General features: G+C 41.5%; 1 protein-coding gene across 1 annotated transcript in view; it reads right to left on the bottom strand.

The window, feature by feature from the left end:
• The window catches only part of PLPPR1 (phospholipid phosphatase related 1), a 318,401-nt gene extending 310,557 nt beyond the window's left edge, over positions 1 to 7,844 (bottom strand). The window contains exon 1 of the mRNA XM_020998895.1: positions 7,457 to 7,844. The gene's annotated coding sequence lies outside the window, so the exon portion shown is untranslated. The remainder of the gene's footprint in view (positions 1 to 7,456) is intronic.
• Positions 7,845 to 15,729: the final 7,885 nt, after the last annotated feature.

Genomic DNA, 15,729 nt, shown 5'->3' with positions numbered 1-15,729 from the left:
TATGCCTTTGGGAGGCCTATTTATCCAGTCCATTTAAATAAATGAAACTCTGGTGATTTGCTCTTTTTTCTGACCCTCTAAGTACCCTTAACACTTTTTAAAGGTGTCTATGTTTGATAGTCCTAGATTTTGCCCCCATCTTAAAACACTTTGCCCATATTAAGTGACAGGAATCTAATAAGTGGATGTTGGTGTTTCAGTTAAAGAATCTATTTCATTTTAAAATAGCTTGAGATTTGACATTTTTTATTGGACCGCTTCAATAATTTTCTTTATCTTATCTCCACATAAGAGGCTGGGCACCATTAGCTTGCTGCCAAACTAAGTGAATATTTGATGAAAGCACTTAATAATGGAGTAGGGCTGCCTTACAGTTAGGTAAAATAAAATCTGGTAGCTCACTGAAATGGATCACCCTGTGATTCTTTCACTCTATCTTCCCTCAGTGAAACCATTGCTGGGTTTCATGGCAAGAAGCCTGGTTATAGAGAAGAAGGTATCAATGGATCATTCCTAGCTCATGTGGCCTTGTGGGGTTCACATACAATAAAAGATTTGTAGCATGCTGAGTATAAGATGGAACTATTCCAACAGCTGTCTTGATTTGCCTTAAAAAGATTATCCTCTCTATTAGACTAAGGTCTAGAGGCCTTCCACAAGGACAGCATGACATTCTTTTTTTTTTAAATCACTATTTTTATTTTTTGGCTGGGCAATGGGGTTAAGTGACTTGTCTAGGGTCACACAGCTAGTAAGTGTTATGTGTCTGAGGCTGGATTTGAACTCAGGTCCACCTGATGTCAGAGCCAGTGCTCTATCCACTACACCACCTAGCTGCGCCCAACAGCATGACATTCTTAAGTAGAATTCTAGAAGCAGCTTCTAGGATCCTATGAATCACCCTACTATTGTGGTAAATTTATTCATTACACAAATATTTTTATCAGTGCTTTTTTTTCCAGTGACATCTTAGAAAAAACATCTCTACCAGCTGAAGGGCAAAGGGTAGTAGTTCAAGGAGGGGAAAAGGCCAGGAAAAGCCTCCTGCAGAAGGTGGTATTTGAACTGTCTTTAAGGAAGTTTAAAGTGTAGGCACTTTATAAACCTATGAATTAGGCACTGCAGATATGATTATCTCCATTTTACAGATGAGGAAACTGAGGTTCAAAGAGATTCATTGACATATTCATGGTCACACAGCCAGTAAGGAATTGAGCTTTGATGTTCTGGGCTCCAAATCCAACAAGTTATTCGTTATTTCACTGGGCTCTCAACAGGGTTGGTCTTCAGAAGACTGAAATAGGGAGTTAGTGATCCTGCTTGATGTATGCTGTCCAGTTGTCTCAGTTGTGTCCCCAACTTCATGACCCCATTTGGGATTTTCTTGGCAAAGATACTAAACTGGTTTGCCATTTCCTTCTTCAGATCATTTTACAGATGAGGAAACTGAGGCAAACAAGGTTAAGTGAGCCGTCCAGGCTCACGCAGCTAGTGTCTGAGGTCAGATTTGTACTCAGATCTTCCTGACTCTAGGCCCAGCGTTCTATCTACTGTGCCGATTAGCTGCCCTTCATGATCCTAAGTTTCCCATTATTTGTCAATTCCCTGACTTTTCCTTCTCTTCAAGTGCCAAATATTTTGGTTTTTCTCATCTCAGGAAAGAACCTTAAACTCATTCACACTACAGAATAAATGACTGATTAAAATTTGAAGTATTACCTCCCCACAGGCCATTTTCTATATGGAGATTAAAATTTGAAGCTTAAGGAATGAATGTTAGGCAAAGAATCAGCAGGAGTGGGAAGACTCAGAAGAAGACTAAAATAAATTATTTTTTTCTGAACACTGGTCTTCCTGTCATCCCTGAGATCTTGCCACATGGGCAGTTACTCATTTCCACTGTGTTTAAGGTTGGTGGCCGTACTGAGGAAGTAGAGCATTCTTGTTCCTATGTTATTAACCTCAGAGATTTTTATATACATATACATCTTTTTGCCTCCAGCTCTAAAGCTGGGAATCCAGATATTTGCCTTAATAATCCAATTTATTTCACGTGAATAGACACAGTCTAAGTTCTACAGGGAGGTTGATACATTTTGGCCTATTTGTAAAAAACTTTTTTTTTTAACACTTCTGATTCTCTTCCCTACCCACAAAGTGGCTTTACCCTTTTATCCAAAAAATACAACCCTAGGATGTGACATATAGCAGATGGTCAATGGTAAAATACAAATATTAGAACACATTTTAGAGGATCCTGAGAGAAGTCAAAGCCCTACATTTGCAATCGCTGATATCATAAATAAAGTGGGTCTATCCTGAGTGAGGTTACGAGTTTGGATGGCTAAGGAATGGACTTTCTAGAAGACTGTTTAGCCGTTCAGGTCAGGAAGGGGACATTTAGCGCCCTGAAATCTCACTACAATAAATATACTGCAAGAAGGGACATGATAATAGTCTTTAAATATCTGAAGTGCTCTCATGTGGAAGTTCTGGCTTGGCCCTATAGGCAAAAGAGAGGAGTTCCTGGCTTTAAAGTGAAGAAGCCAAGTTGAAGGAGAGGCAATGAACAAACAAATGAATGAATGAAGGAACTGCCTTCCTAACAATTAGACCTTTCTAAAGGAGGACTGGAATACTTCAGGAGGTAGTGAGTCCCCCTTCACTTGAAGTCTTCAAGTAAATTCTGCCTGAACACTTGCCAGGGGCGGTGCAGAAGAAATTTTTAGTTGGATGTAAGAGCAATCAGATCACATCTGAGCTCTGTTTCAAATCTGATACACTCTCATGGGCCTGTAAGAGCTAATGATGCTTCTTAAATACTAAGCTTGATGTTAGTGACTGAGACTGGAGGTATCTTTCACTTCTAGACTGTAAGCTCTCTGAAGGCCAGGACCACCTTTTCTAGATCCTTGTATGGCCTCAACAGGAAGTCTAGTGCACAATTAAGACCCAGTTTCCTCATTTGTAAAATGAGGGGATTGGACCAGAGGTATCCTAAGGGTCTGTCTTTCAGTTCTGTGATCCCACCATTCAACTGGCACATCCAAAAAGCCTGTTCTTTGTTCTCATTCTTTATGATTCTGCATACAAAAAGTTGTTTAACTTGAAGGATTTAACATAGTTGATTAGCCTCCCTACTTCACATTGAAGTTCTGTCATACTTTCTCATGCCACCACACTATTCCACTTCTACTTCATTGGCTGTTTTCATCCCTGACACGACTCTTTTCCCTTTAACTTCATGGCATCCACTGAAGTTTAATCTTTGGTCCTCTTTTCTTCACCCCACCCCCCACCATTTTCTTGCTTAATTAGCTCATTCAATCTCCCATCTTTAATTATTGTCACTGTTTATTTTTTTGCCAAATCTCTAGCCCTGACCTCTTACCCAAAGTTTAGCTTTGTAGCAATCATTCTCCAACTGCCTTCAATATATGGCTAATAAGATATCCCATGATAACTAAAATTCAACATGCTCAAAACTAAATTAGTCTTTTCATTCCTAAAAATAATCTTGCTGCCTAATTATGGCTGTTTTTAAAAAGTGACCTGGGAAGCTCTCCTTCTTCTAGCCAAGTTTTGAGTATTTAACAGTCTTTCCAAATCCAGCTTAAAATCCATCCTCTCCAAGAAGCCTTCCTGATTATTCCTCCAGATAGACTTCTAACATCACATAGCACTTTATCTCTCAGGGTGTCAGTGTATTTTATTCTAAGCCATAGTTATTGTATTCATTGCATGCATGTCATATCATTCCTCCTAAAATGTAAGGTCCAAGAAGAGAGGGACTATATCTGAATTATTTTCATGTCTCCCACTGCAGTAATTTGCACATAGTAGGCACTTAATAAATGGTAAATAAATGAACAAATAGTCCATAATTCTTCTCAGTCAGCCAGACAAGCAACCTTGGAGTTAGCTTTTACTTTTCTCTTTCATTTCCTACATTCGATGTATCACCAGGACCAACCTGTTCTTTCCTTGAAATGTTCTTTCTGTTCCTATTTCCCTCACTCTATCATTCATCCCCGACCAACGCAATTTTGCTTCCAAGAAGTAATGTGATATAGTGGGAAAGAGTATTGACTTTGAAGTCAGAAGACCTGGATTCAAACCCTGCCTCTGATATTTATTACTTTTGTGACCTTGGCTAAGTCACTTAATTTCTCTTTGTTTTAGTTTCTTCATCTGCAAAATGAGGGATTAGGACTAGCAGTCCAGAGGTCCCTTCCAGGTCTATTGTCTCTTATTCTGATCCAGATATCATCACTTCATACTCACATTCCTGCAGTAGGTTCCATCTTTGTCTCTAGTCTCTTTTCACCTCCCAACCATTCTATACATTATTGACAGCTCCCAAATCTTTCTGAAATCCTGTTAAGAAATAATAGCTCCCTGTTGTCTAAAAGATCAAATCCAACATCATCCTGGCATTCAAGTCCCTTTGTAATGCGCCTTCTCTCCCTTAACCACTCCAATGTAATCTTATTTTGTTCACCAATACCACTTCTGCTTTAATCATGCCAGTATTTTCACCATTCCCCACACATAGAATGACTGTTCTTGCTTTTGCTCATGCAAAAGCTCTACTAGGAAAATTGGTATGGATTGTCTTTGTAGCCCCCAGAGTCCAGCACAGTGGATATAGTAGTTGATTAATAAATGCTTAAATCAAAAGTGTGTAAGACTCACTTTAAATTCTATTTTCTTCCTGAATTCTTCTGTCTTCATTAATTTCTGCTTTCTCTGAATAGTGAATAAATGTCCAGTATATTACACAGTTTTGTACTTTTATACATTTCTGTGCATCGCTTCCTAAAGGTTTCAGGTATGTGGGTCTCATCTCTACAGCTAATTTGCAAATACCTTGAGGACAGAGATCCTCATGAAGCCAAGCACAAAGCTAGGCACATGCTACACACTCAATAAAAACTTGTTGGCTAGAAGGGACGAAAGCTTAACTGACAGATGAAGTAGGAGGAAATATGTTGAGTAGAAGAGAAAAACAGCCTGTGGGATGAAAAAAAAACCACAGAAATAATCTTGATCTTTTCTTGCCAAACCTGGCAAGAAAGATGATGAAAATACTCATGAAAAATAAAAATGGACATATGTTGGCCATTATTTTTAAATCTTCCCTCCCGCCCATCTCAAGCCAGAAGTCCCCCTGAAAGGGTTCTCTAGTTGTTTCTAAATACTTTTAAGCTTCTGTGTTTGTGGATTCCTGAGAAATTCACAGAGTCTCAGTTATTTTTATGATAGTCCGTGTGCGCCTCTCTCTCTCTCTCTCTCTCACACACACACACACACATGCACACACACACTCACATACACACTCACATACCGCTTTTTCAGTCAAGGTTCCTTTCATATGAGAATGATCTTTATTAGACCCCTCACCATGTCATCATCAGTGCTATGATCGTCAACTCCTCCTCAAGGGAAGTCATGAAGTAATGGAAAGGTTTTCCTCCTCTAGGGAATAGGAATTTCTTCTGTGAAACACCTCCTGTGCAGAGCACCAACTCTCCCTGACTCCTTGGCCTAAATATGCTATCTGATCTCAAGTTGTCTTAGCCTTTTGCTTTTCTAATGACCTATTTCTTTATAAATATTATTTTTAGGATAAAAAAAATGTTTGTGTCCTCCCATCCTCCCCTATCTACCCACACAAACCCTTGGCCCAACAAAATAGAAGTTCTCATTGAGAGTAAGGAACAAGTTTATTAGATGACAAATAGTGAGATATAATTGGCTAAACAAAGGTCAGTACTAAGTACTGTATAGTCCGGATACGATCCTTTAAATCCACCTCAAAAATGCACACTCAGAGAAATAGAAGCATTGGATAATCCTGAGGTGTAGACTACTCACAATTTCTTCCTTTTCCTGCTTGTCTTCCCTGGCCTCTATTCACAAGCTCATCCTCCTACGTTATTGAAATGACCCATTCCTCTTCCTTCTGCCAGGAAGCTTCGTCCTATTGTCCCAGTCCTGGAATGTGCTCTCTTCACACACTGACCCAATTTCTACAGTTTCAAAAAAGGGTATTGCCTCTGGACCTTCTTTCATTTCATGGCTGTTATGCATCTCTCTCTCTCTCTCTCTCTCTCTCTCTCTCTCTCTCTCTCTCTCTCTCTCTCACAACCCCGTCCCTCCTTCCCTCCTTCTCTTCCTCCAGGTGGCTGTTACATGTAAGAGGACCATTATCCTGACCCTTTCCCCTTGAACATATGCCTAGAAGGTAGGTGCTTATCAACCAAATAGCAGGAGCTGAGAAAGGAAGTTGAAGGAGAACTGGTTCACCCACGAAGAAAAATAAAACCCACCAAGAATCCTCCTCCAAGATATTCCACACGTGTGAGTGTCACAAACCCTGAAGCAGAAATAAAGCCACATCCTGCGCAGCAGTGGCTAGGGCTGCGGCCGCAGGGACAGCAGCAGCAGCAGCAGCAGCAGCAGCAGCAGCGGCGGCAGCAGCAGCACACTATCCCTGGAGGAGATCCAGGAGCCTGGCTCTTCATTGAGTCGATCGAACTAAGCCTTTCCACAAGTCATCCTTTATAGCCGCCGCTGACCCGCGCCTCACCCTTGTCGCCTCTGACAGGGGCAGGGAGGGAGAATACCCTCGGCGGCCCCTCTGGGACTGTCCGCCCAGCCCTGTGCCGCCCCGGGCACGCGCGCTCGGACTGGAAGCAGCGAGCGCTGCAGAAGGGGGCGGGAAGTTGGGGAGGTGCCAGGGCAAGAGTAAAATCAGAGCCAGCCACTTGTCCCGCGGGGTTCCCGGGAGAAACCCCGACCCTCCACCCAGGCAGGCTAGAGTGCGGCGGACATCATCCGACTACCTGGAACAGCGCGTGCCCGAGGATGCGCGTACACACACACACACGCACACACACACGCACACACACACGCACACACACACACACACACACACACACACACACACACACTCACACACACCAGCACCCACATCCACGGATTCTCAGATCTCACACATTCACGCGTCACACACTACAGATCCCAAACGAATCCAGACGCCTGCGTGGGTGAGAAAGGGACAGTTGGGAAGGAAAAGTGAAGCCAACATGCCCCCTTTGTTTGCACATTTCCCCAAATAAGAGAGGGGAAAAGTTTATGGGCGTTTTAGCGAAAGAAACCCCACAGTTTCCCCTGTCAGAAGGACACATTTCAGAAACCAAAGCATCTTTTTTTTCCCTTTCTTTTTTCCCTCTCTCACATTTCAAGGATCTAAGTCTCCATGCCCGCCTCCTCTTTCGCCTTAAGAGCAGTACACCGTGGGGTCGCCACCTTTCGCCCGCCCTCACCTACCATCCTCCCGCAGGCATGCAGCCTCCCACTGCCAGCTGCCCCGAAAACGCGCTGCTGCTGCGGCATCCCGAGAAAACGGCCGGTGGCCGGCTTGGCTTGGCTCATTGTGCCCCGTGCTCACCTCCAACCTCCAGTTGCGGATGCCTCCTGCTCCCTGTTCCCTTACACAGCTGTCCGGCTAAGAGTAGCAAGATCCATTCAGGCTGCTGGCCGGGGACACAGTCCTCACCCAATGCATATCCCGCGTGTGTGTGCAAGTGAGCAAGTGTGCGAGTATCTGTGTGTTTGCGTGTGTGTGTGACTGATGAGAGAGACAGAGAGAGAGACACAGAGAGAGAGAGACGGTTTTCTGGAATATGACGGAGGTGGGTGGTTAATTGCAATTACTCCTCCTTCATCATCCCTCTCTCTTCCTCCTCACGGTTCTTTTTGCACAAGCTCCAGATTTCAGGATCTCCTGTTTGTTTAATAAAAGGAATAGAGGGAAAGGCTGGTGGGGAAGGGGTTAGGGGGAGAGGGGGAGGGAGGAGGGCTGCGCATGCTCAGAGAAGGGACACTAAGTGCTCACTCAGGCAGAGAAAGCGAGAGAGTTGGAGCTGAAGCTGCTCCGGGAGCTGGGGGTTCCAGCTGAGACCCTCGGAGATCAGTAGGGGAAGTACCACTATAAGTGAATGTACTCAGGAGGATGTGTGCGACCTTAACAGGTGTGTGCAAAGGCCCAGGGCGGTGTTGTGTTACCACTACAAGTGTACAAGTGTGTGGGATGACTATGTACTTGTGTGTTGTGTTTGCATGGAACCATTATGAGTCTGGAGGGGGGGGGCGGGAGACAGAGAGACAGGGAGAAAGAGAAAATGAACAGAGAAGGACAGAAACATGGAGAGAGGGAGGGAGGAAAGAGAGACAGAAAGAGACAGAGAAATAGGGAGAAAGAGAAGGGGATAAAATGAGACACAGAGAGAGGAAGAGAGCCTGAAACTAATATGTAGTATGTATGTGTATGTAAAATGGGTGTCATGGATGACAGCATTATTCTGAGAGCATTATGTGATATGCATGGGTTGTATAGTTTATGTGGGTATGATCACCATGTGGAGTGTGTTTGTGTGTCCACCATGTACACCTGCATGAGATGTGTGACTGCTTTGTACAAGAGGTAGCAGTATATTATGACATGTGTGACCACTACATAGCTCATGTTTACATGTGCCTCCCTACACAAGTTCCTGCTTCTGAACCTGCCCTGTAGGAAACTGAGTGGCAGGAGCCTGACTCATAAAAGGAACACAGACTCAGCTCCTTGTTGCTTGATAGCATTAAACTGTGACTTGTGTGCAATATTAGGACGTGAAATGGGCCTTTCCTATGAGTTGTACACTCACCGCTGCCTCCCTGACACACATAATACAGCCTAACTGAAGCCACCAAAAATATGGGGCCAACTAAAGTATATAATTTAGATGTCATTTTCACTGTTTTTTCTTTCTTCTACCCTTGCCCCAACCCCACAGTACAATGCATTCACAAAAGAAAACACATAACAGAAATATGCAATCTTTTCTTAGGACCTAGCATGTGTTTTATCCTAGGATATAAATCTAAAACATCTTCTCCCCAAAGAACAAAAGGAAACCAGAGAGGTCCGCATGAAGGAATGAGATAATAGAGGTAAAGGCCATAATGGTGGTGTAGGGTTGTCTGCTGGTTTTATTGTCATTCTCCACCTTTATAAAACAAAAAGGTTACCAGGAGGTTAACAAAAAAACCAAAAAGAATGGGAAGCCTTCTTCATGGGAATCCAAACTCTCATCAGCCATGCCCTTCAACCTCTCTAATAAGGAGCATGCTTCTCCAGTAAAATGAGCGGCTAGAAGGCACCTCAAAAGGTAGAGTGAGTCCAATAAGAGAACATGAAACGTCTCAATGGCCTAGTAACCTGAGGAGAGGAAGAATACCAAGAGTCTGCAGGTAGAATGGAAACTCAGCCTTGAGGAAGTTATTTTGTGAGTAAAGTAGGCAAAATGGAGAAAGCCGATTCCCCTAAAGTGTAGTGCCTAGGTCAGAACCATTAAAGCTTGGCTCTGTAACTTTCTGTATTTTGTATTTGAGCTCAAGCAAGTCAATTCCTTTCTCTGGGCCTCCTTTCCTTCATCTGTACAATGAGGAGGTTGAACTAGAATGATTTCTGAAAGCCTATGATCCCTCCTCAAAGGCTCCAGTTCAGTAACTTGCTCTCCTCTCCATAATTTTCCATCTTGGAGTAAGATTTAGGGGAAGCAAATGTTTGATATAAGGGAATTCTCCATTCTTCATCAAGACCTCCTTTTCCTTCACTACTCATCTCTCCATGAAGGACTGATTCTTTGGAACTCAGTTTCAGAAAGACTCTCCTAGTGCAAATCTTTTTTCAACCTTTCATTAAAGATCACCTCTGGGCACTTCCGGCATGCGATGCAATGAGCAGATGCCTTCAAGTTGAACTCTGACCTTAGTCCCATTCATCTTTACAATAATAATGCTAAGTGACATTAGAACAGCAGGGCAATTACATCAAACCCAAGAGCACACCCTGAGGAAAGGAAGAAGTGAAAGTGTCTCATCTAGACCCCAAGAAAGAAAGAAAAGTTGAGAAGGAAGGAAGGAAGGAAGGAATGGAGGAAGGGAGGAAAAGAAAGGAAGAGAGAGCGGGAGGGAAGGGAAGAAAATTTTAGAAACAATTTCTACACTGAGGAAGACTTGTCCTGGATGTAGCCTTTCTTCATTTACTCACTGGAAGGTATAGGTGTAACAATCCTTTTTTAAAAATGAGAGCAAGTCTGAGTCTCCACCCCCTTGGGAGAAAAGCTTAGCCTCTTGTGTAAAAACACCAGTGACTTGAAGGTAATATAACATTGCCTTCCAGGTTCCTTGCTTACTGCCTTGTGTGTGAGATGCTCTATCATGAATCCCCCTCAGCATTTCAGTAATTCATCCTGCTTGAACAGAATCCAAGAGAGACATGTTTGGGTTATGCCATATTACTAATAGTCGCTTTACTTGGTGATATTAGTGAAAAACCTCTCAGAAGCTACTTTCCTCCTCTGTGTAGGATCTGCACTCGTCCCACAGCACCTGGAATGAGGGGATGTGTTGTTCAGCAGGAAAGAAGGAGGCCAGGATAGATTCTCTGAGCTACCCTGTCCCTTTACTTAAGCTTGGGCAAAAAGCTTTCCTTATATACACAAATCCTGCAACTGGTGCCCCTGGAGTTTTCCAGTATGTTCTGTCCTTTGTCTGAGGGTGACTCTGGGTAAGAAAAAGAATATGGGAAGGGGATGAAAGGGACAAAAGAAGAGCTCACTTCTCTTGTTATTCAGGGAATACAAGTCTGTTTTCACAAAGAAGAAAATCAGATCCATCAAGGTAAAAATTAACGGAGTAAACAGACAGTGTAAACTTCAAACTCTTTTGAAATGTACATGTTGGGTGAGCTGCGGGAACACACTAGAAACTAGCTGGCTTTTATAGTTTTTAATTATGCTGGCATGGGGAAATGCATGATCAAAATGGGAAACATGAACTGACTAATGAGGTATCTGAATTTGTGCATTACAAATTCATAATATCATCTATTTATACCAGTTGGAGTTTACAAGAGTAATACGAACTCTTTGGAGCCAACCTCAGGTAAGATTGTAAAGAAGGAAAAACTTGTCTTTTGTGCTTCTAGCAAGAGTTGGAACACATAATTTGTACCCTGTAGGCAATGTTTGATATTTGTCTCTGTGTATTTCCATCCACTGGTATCTTTGAGCCTTCACTTTAATACATACTACTGGACTTACCACAAAATAAATATCTATATGTCATGTCAAGTGAGGTTTTCTGGCATTGAAAAGATGATCATTCATAAAAGGTAATGTTTAAAAGTGTCACTCATTGTATCATTCTACACTTTGTACCCAAGACCAGTGTTTCTCAAACCTTTTTCATCTCAGGACCTCTTTATACTCTTAAAATTATTGAGATCCCCTCAAAGAACTTTTGTTTATGTGTGTTGTATCTATTGACCTTTACTGTGTTAGAAACTAAAACATCATAATATTATTAATGAAAATAATTTTGACCTTAGAGACCCTTCTGAAAGATCTCAAGGACCCAGAAGGGAAACTCAAACTATACTTTGAGAACTATTACTCCAGACCAGACACACTACTGTGAGTCCATCAGAAGCTTGACCAGAACCAAATTAAATTGTAATTGAAAAATACTTAACAAAATAAAAAAAATACAACAGAACATAGATAATGTTAATATATGGCTTTCTAAATTAATATGCAGCCCATAGGGATCCTTATTTATGTTTCTATTTGAGTTTGATACTGCTGCTCCAGACAATACTTATTTACCTGTACCATTCTTGGTTCTCTTCTGACCCTCTTCCTTCAATGCCCCCTTCCAATTTTTCAATGTCCTCACACTTAAAAGAAAAACCCCAATATCATCATTTCCCTTGGGTGCCACGTGCCCCCTACCGTGACACCCCATCTAGATTAGTACCTTACAGTCTGGATTTTTTCCTATTGTGTCCCCCTTCCTCCCCCCCCCCAATCAAAACTTACTTTCCTCAGTTCCCAATCTATTGTAGACCCTTCTCTCTGCTATATGACCTTGGGGGGTAGAAGAAGGATGCAGTGTGATAATGGAAAAGAACACTGGATGGAGAATCAGGACTCTTAAGTTTTGCTACCAGCTCTGCCACTGACTTTGACCAAGACACTTCCCTTTACTGAGCCAAAGTCTCTTTCTCTGTAAAATAAAGAACCGCACAAGATTATCTCTAAAGCAGGTTCCATTTCTAAAACTCTGTGTGTCTTAAATAATCCCTACTAATGTGTTACTCCTTCCAGATTACACGATGGCCTAAAGAAGTCTGAACGTATGTCTCCAAATGCCCCATGAGAAGTTATTGAAATGGAAAGAATTTCAGGCACCAGGCAGGCTATTGGGGAAGATATTTTAGCTTAACCAGGCCTTGAAGTTTCCCTTAGATTAAGGCATTAGGCTGGGATGTTGAATGAGGTGGACTGACCCTGGAATCTCCTTTCAGAGAAAGCCAGAAGATGATATTTCAAGATCACTGGATATGTTGAAAGAGACATCTGTCAGATCAAATAGAGAAAACAAAGAACCAGTTGATGGAGGTGATAGACTGTTTTCAGAAGAGCAGTGTCCTGGAAAATAGGCCTGGTCTGAATGCAGTAAAGTTGTTTGACCTGCAAAAGCCACAGAGTCCTAAGCCTCTGTAGGCAATTCTGAAAGGCAGGCCACGTGGAACACTGGACCTCACTGTACCCCTAACCTTCAGCTTTCTAGTATCATGCTGAGCCCTAAAATGTGAGGGCAAGAAGGAACCTTGATAGGTCACAACATCTATTTTTTTTTTAAAGCAACAGTCCAGCCTCTGCTATATGAGAAATAGGATGCCTTAGGATTTAGGGCAGGAAGGGACCTTAGGAATCATCCACACAATTCCCTCATTTTGTAGAAGATAAAACTGAAGCTTGATGATGTGAAGAAATCTGCCTTGGGACACAGAGAGTAAGTGAGTTAGGCTTGAAACCTAGGTTCTCCAAGTCCAAATCCAGTTCTTTATAAGTTTCCTAACTAAAAAAAACCTACAGTGTTATGGCTTTAAATGTATACCATATATGTATATACTTAGAGTATTATTGACTATGTAACATAGAAATCAAAATATTCCTACTATGCACTTCCCTCTACAGGGTTGCTATGAGGATCACATGAGATTACTCATGTAAGACACCTTAGAAGCTTTGAAGTACTAGATAAAAGTGAATTATCTTCTACAGCATAGATTGAGAGTTGGAAGGGCCCTTAGCAATTGTATAGTTCAACCTCAACCCATTTTGTGCCTGAGTATACCAAGGCCCAGAAAGATTCAATGACTTGCTCGAGGCCACGCAGCTAGCAAGGCAGAGCCAGGATCAGATGAAATAATTTATGTAAAGTGCTTTACAAATCTTAAAGCAATATATAAATTCTAGCCATCATATTGTCATCATCATTATTATTTGAACAGAGAAATTACTTCAGATCTTGCACTTTTTCAACACCATACTATGGAATCTCCAAGGGAAAATAATTAACCAATCAATTTTATTATGAGGATAAAAGAGTAAACTAATGTTACAGTCACCAAATATTCCTTTTGCCCAGACTCTCCTTTGATTCCTACATCTTCAGGTATACTATTTCTTTGTAGTGTTTCAACTTAGAGGAAATAATTCGGAAAAGTTGCTCTACTGCCCTTCAAGACCTTATTGAATTCTTAGAGAAAATTAAGCATGGTTTTATGCACAATGTTCTTACTGCCTATAATGCCCTCCACCCTCCAGTTTTGCCGTGAACTTTCTATCCATCATTTCCTAAGATAGTCTAGTGTTTCAAGAGATCAGTATTAGCAAGGTAAAACAAGATGGATATATCTCTTTAGATAACTGGATTTCTTCTTGTGTATTTGTGTCTCATCTGCTATTGAATTACTACTACTACCCATTCACTCCAAGCAAGCAGGAAGCAAGATCCAGAGGGCCTACAAATGTGTTATGTGCACAAAAACAAACAAAAATCCTCCCACTAATGGAGATTGCATCATGGGATACAAAATGGTGGTTGAGTACGGCAGGAAATAAGAGTTTAGATAGTGCCTACTATCAAATAGTATCTCCTTGATCATCAAAACAGCCCTACAAGATAGGCATTGTTATTATCCTCATTTTACAATCAAGAAAATAAGACAATCAGAGGTGAAACTGAATTTCCCAGAGTCACACAGCTAGTGTCTAAGGTCAAGTTTAAACTTAAATCTTACTGACTCCAGGAAGACAGAGCCCAATACTCTATCTACCATACCACCTAGCTGCAGATGGTCAGATAACAACTAAACTCATTGAATTCAAGTCATATATAGCATCGTAGATATGATTGCAGAACCACCACGAGTGATGTTTGAAAGATATTAGAGGAGAAGTAGAGGATCAATAACCATTTATTGAAAGCATTAAGCTCCAGATGCTGTGCTAAACAAAAATAAAAGTAAAACAGCCCGTGCCCTCGAGGAGCTTACATTCTATTTGAGAATACAACATGCATGATATATATGTATGTATGTATGTATGTATGTATAGATGTATAGATGTTTAGATATATATGTATGTATGTATAGATGTATAGATATATACACACACATGCATATATACATATATATGTATGTATATATGCATACACACACATACATACAGAGAGAGGGAGAGAAAGAGAAAGAGAGAGAGAGAGAGAGAGAGAGAGAGAGAGAGAGAGAGAGAGAGAGAACTAAGTAGTTATGGGAGGGAGGTAATAAAGTGTGGGACATGAGGGACAGGAAAGGCTTTAGGAGAAGGGGAGTCTTCCCTGAGGCAAGATTTGAACTCAGGAAGATGAGTCTTTCTGACTCTAAGCCCAGCACTCTATCCACCGTGCCACCTAGCTGACAAACAATATTATGCTTTTCTGCGAATTTCACCTGTTGCTCCCAGTCCTAGTCTCTGGGGCCAGACAGAACAAACCTAATTCTTCTTCCACTGACAGTCTTCCAAATACTTAAAAATAGCTATTATACCCTAACCCCTTCCCATCAGTGTTTTCTTCTCCAGGCTAAAATACAATGGTTATTTAAATGAATACTTACATGGCATGGTCTTTGGTCCCCTCCTAGTTACCCTCCAGTGGAAATTCTCCTATTTGTCAATTTTTTCAATTTCCTCCCTAAAATGTGGCACCCAAAATTGATTTCACTATTCTAAGAGAGAAGCCATTGTTTTCTCTTCCTACACTCTCTGTGGAAGTGATGAGAACATTAAATAAAAGTGCAAAATGCTGAATTCCCCCGGTACTCCCTACACTTCAGGATGCACAGTGATAACATTTTTGCCCTGGATTTCCTAGGGCCCCATAAAGGCCTGTATGGGATGTGACATTGTTACTATAACTCTGGTGATCGTGCTTCTGTGTGATGGTAACACATGTCCCAATGGCATCTTTAAAATACCTTAGAATCAGCTGTAGTATGTATATATATATATATATATAATTAGAATTAGAATTAGGAATTAGGAATTAGAGACATATAAAGAAGGGCTTCCACAGGTCATCCAATCCATGCTGTGATCATCAAAAGTTGTTTGAGTTTCTGTTTCAGTTCTGCCAGGTGTCTCCCCGATGTCCACTAGCTATGTCACAAGCTATAGTTAATTTTTCAGGGTGTTCCTCCAAACAGCTGCCTCCCTAAATCTTGCTAATCTATAAAAGAATAGGCTGTCAGATTGTTTTTGATGAAACCCAAACTTACCTCTC

Source organism: Phascolarctos cinereus, unplaced genomic scaffold, assembly GCF_003287225.1.
Source record: "Phascolarctos cinereus isolate Bilbo 61053 unplaced genomic scaffold, phaCin_HiC Scaffold_4;HRSCAF=312, whole genome shotgun sequence".
NCBI lineage: Eukaryota > Metazoa > Chordata > Mammalia > Diprotodontia > Phascolarctidae > Phascolarctos > Phascolarctos cinereus.
This window is presented reverse-complemented; position numbering and strand designations above follow the sequence as displayed.